A 4,234-nucleotide genomic window follows, 5' to 3' on the forward strand; every position below is an offset into this window, starting at 1 on the left:
ACCATAGCAATAAATTAAATGTACACTATTTACATTACATAGGCAGTCAGGGTCTACAAATCACCTCCTCACTAAGAGGAAAGAAAGAAACGTCATCGTCACAGGGGTCACTTCCAAGCTACATTTCTTAGGTTCTATCACACAGGAATCTCTTCACATGAGGACATCAGCACTCCCTGAGCTGGAGTGTCGAAGGGTAACACCCATGACAGGGGAGAGTTGGCACACATGCTAAAGAGTGGGAAGGGGGGGTTTCACCCCTCCAAGCAGAAATATCACAAAATCAAAGATGATGGCAATTAAATTCCAGTTTTCCAGCCAAACATCCTGATAAGGTACAGGACAGAGCCACTTTCCCAACAGCCTCTCAGTAGGCAGGACTCTGCTGCCTGTGGCCCTAAGTGGGGGTATCTTCTTCCTCTCAAAGGGATACATGGCCCAGCTGAAAGGAGAGGGGTGGGAATAGGGGTGGACGAGGGGCTGATGGTAAAACAGATACTGGAACTGGGTAGAGGAATGCCCCCACAGGCCCCCACCAAGCTGCAGGGGACAGCCTTGGCAAACTTCATTATCCTGTCCTTGACTTTGTTAAGGAGTAGCTGGAGAGGGGGAGGAGCCATGGGGTCCTGAGCATGGCTGACTGGCCTGGTCCCTTCCAGCCCCTGGAGCTGTAAGATCAACTTGAATCCCCCACCATTCCCCACAATACAGCCATATGTATAGATTAAGAAACAAATGAAAAAGGTGGCGTTTGAGTTGGCACCTTCTAGGGTCAAGGTAAGGAAAGTGGAACAGGCCATGTCCCGGCTCATCATTTAAACTTAGGTTTTTATTAACCATTTTTCTTTAAGAATAGAAGAAAATTGTGAGAGAGTTTTCTCTTGCCACATTGTCTTAATTTGCAGCAAGGAAGCTGAGGGTGGTGAACTGCATCTGTGCCCTGGCCTCTGCCATCTTATAGACTGGAGCTGAAGAGCAGAGGGCACTGAGGAGCAGTTCCCTGGAATCCCTTTCCCTCTCCTTTTTCTTTGTTCAAGCTTCATCCCCGATCTTAGAGTCCTTGCAGTCCAACCTAAGAGACAAGCCCTCCTGACAGAAAACAGCATAGACCAAGGACTCACCAGCAGCCTTGGCTGCTGGCACCTTCCAGCCAGTGCCAAGGCCCAGCCACCGCCAAGGCCCAGCCACCTGGCCTCCCCCAAACCTGGATCCCTGGAAGTACAGTCACTTTCTCTTTCAGTCATACAAAGGAAAAAAAAAAAAAAAAACACCAGTCTGTGAGTTCTAGTCTCAGCTTTGCCATTAGTTGGCTGTGGCTCTACTGGGGCTAAGGTTTCACATTTGGCTCATGACATGGTTGAATAAGATGCTAAAAGAGGACAGAATGATTGTGCATCAAGACTATGCCCAAAAAACTGAACCATATAATATTTTCTAAGAAATGCCATTTGACATTCATTAGCAAAGACAGAAACTCTTGATAAGGCCTTCCATCTCAAGTTTTTCTGCCGCTGTTTTCGAGCATTAGTGGAGCTAGAGACATCTAGGTGCCCAATAGCACCTGCAAAGTATAGTTTCTTCTGTTACTAAGGTGGTCCCCAGAGCCAGAGATATGCCCGGGAGACTTTATTAAATTTGCTAGAGATTATCATGCTTAAGAGAAATAAGCCAATTCCTAAGAAACTGAAGTTGAATGTTCTCTCTGATATGTAAATTTTAACACACAATAAAAGAATACCAGTTCAGTGGCTTAGTCAAAGGAGAATGAAGGGAAAGGAGTGGGAATAGGAATAGGGAAGACAGTAGAATGAATTGGTCATAATTTTCTATGTTCATATATGAATACACAACCAGTGAAACTCCATGTCATGTACAACCACAAGAATAGAATCCTAAGATATACTCCATGCATGTATAATATGTCAAAATATACCCTACTGTCATGTATACCTAAAAAGAACAAATTAAAATAAGTGAATAAATAATATAGCATTAAACCTTTTTTTTTTTTTAAGGACAGCTGAGAGTTTGGGAGAAAGATCTGACCTTCAGATAAACTAGTGAGGTCAGGAGACTATATGAAAGGAATGGATTTGAAAATCATCAGAGGAGACAATTAAGAAAAGGAATGGACCAAGGCCAGAAAAAGTCCATGTCATGGTTATGCTAAAATTTAAAAAAAAAATGGATGCTATCCTTCATTTGGAAGTGAGAGAAAATGAAAAGGATCTTCAGTCTCTAATCTTACACAGCCTTAATAACTGACCCACTGCATGGCCTGGAAAGTGTTGAACTTCATAGATGTTAGTCTGAAAATAAGTGATAATATCTTCTCTGTTTCCTTTGAATTGTCACAGGGGTACAATAAAACATAGAAGGATCCTTTGCAAGTAAAACTACCAAACAAAACAGAGGTAACTTTAAAAACTAAAATTTTCCCAAAGCCTCTAACTTTTTGCCCCATCCTGGGTCAATAAATTCTGGGGTTCCTGGATTAGTTAATTACAAGGGAACACAAAATTGTTCAATGACACTATTGCACAGAGGATTAGAAAAAATTTATTGTCAGGACAGGGAATAAAAGACAAGGTAGACATGAAAATAAATAAGGGGTACAGAAAAATTAGGAGATAAAATGATGACAGAATTTGTGCAGGAATATTATGTACAAGACCTTAGAGCTTTGCTGGGAGATTGAGATATAGAGAAGTTATTGAGTATCAATATAAGATTATGGAGCACTATTTAAAAATTGTACCATAGTCAAACCAGATTTGAGATAACATTGAAAGATCTAGGAATAATTTAAGGAATGTAAGAACTGGAAAGCACATAAAATGTAGCTTTTACATAGGCTTTTCACAGCATCACCTGGGAAAGACAAGGAGGAAGGCAAAGTCAGGTCCCAAAACGACCTTTCATAGTTCAGCACTCAGTTAAATCTTCTTTCTTTTGCCTGTTGAACAATAATGTACTATGTTACTTCAACTGAAGTTCCCATGGTGAGGGAAAATTCTAGGAAAATATTTCAATATTCATATCAATATTAATGCTAATGAAAAATTATGATAAAACTCCTTTATACTCAGAAGAGAATTTTCTTCCTACAAAGGACCCGTCTGAGGGCCCCCTTTATGTCTCTGTTCCTCAGGCTATAGATGAAGGGGTTCAGCATGGGAGTCACCACTGTGTACATCAGAGCCATGACAGTGTCTTTCACAGTAGAATTATTAGCTGATGGACATAAGTAGAGACCAATAATTGTTCCATAAAACAGTGACACCAGAGAGGTGGGAGCCACAGGTGGAGAAGACCTTGTAGATACCACGAGCAGAAGGGACCTTGAGGATGGAGGACACGATCTTTGTATAGGACAAAAGAATGAGTAAGAATGGGATGACAGCAAAAATTCCTCCTACAACAAATATCACCAACTCATTAACACGAGTGTCAGAGCAGGCCAGCTTGAGCAGGGCGGATATTTCACAGAAAAAGTGGGGGATCACATTGTCTGCACAGAAGGATAATCTGGGAAGAAGCAGGGTGTGCAACAAGGAATAGAATGTGGTCAGCACCCAGGAAAACACCACCAGGGAGAGACAGAGCTTGGGGCTCATGATGGTGGTGTAGTGCAGCGGGAAGCAGATGGCCACATAGCGGTCATAGGCCATGGCCACAAGGATGAAATTCCCAAGGTGTCCAAAAAAAATGAAGAAGTAAATTTGGGTCAGGCAGCCTGCATAGGGGATGGATGGAACTTGACTCTGCATGTTCTGTAGCAATTTGGGCATGGTGACACAGGAAAAGCAGAGGTCAGAGAAGGACAAGTTTCTGAGAAACAAATACATGGGAGTGTGGAGATGGGAGTCCAGGCAAATGAGGACAATGATGAGGAGGTTCCCCAGGATGGTGGTAAGATACATGGCCAGGAATAGGGCATAGAAGAGGTTCTGGTGCTCTGGCTGGATGGGCAGGCCCAGGAGGAGGAACTCTGAGATGTGAGTTTGGTTTTTTTTCATTATTGTCTGTCTCCAATACCTTTAAGAGAAATAATAAGGTCCTTTAAAAACCCAGTGAAAATGATCACGTTTTTCTCATACACAGTGTTTATGTGTTCTACACTAGTTGATCTCACCATCATCATATTAAGTATCATCTTACAAGTGTCCTTAATTTCTATGATCATGTATTACTGTATCTCACCCTCTTTTAAACATGTCCAAGTAGTCATTCT

The 4,234-nt window shown here is 41.9% G+C and overlaps 1 pseudogene; it reads right to left on the reverse strand.

Moving 5' to 3' along the window:
* Positions 1-3,085: 3,085 nt before the first annotated feature.
* On the reverse strand, positions 3,086-4,019 carry LOC139702497 (olfactory receptor 1-like; annotated as a pseudogene).
* Between the last annotated feature and the right edge of the window lie 215 nt (positions 4,020-4,234).

The sequence above is a fragment of the Marmota flaviventris genome, chromosome 17 (genome assembly GCF_047511675.1).
Source record: "Marmota flaviventris isolate mMarFla1 chromosome 17, mMarFla1.hap1, whole genome shotgun sequence".
Lineage (NCBI taxonomy): Eukaryota > Metazoa > Chordata > Mammalia > Rodentia > Sciuridae > Marmota > Marmota flaviventris.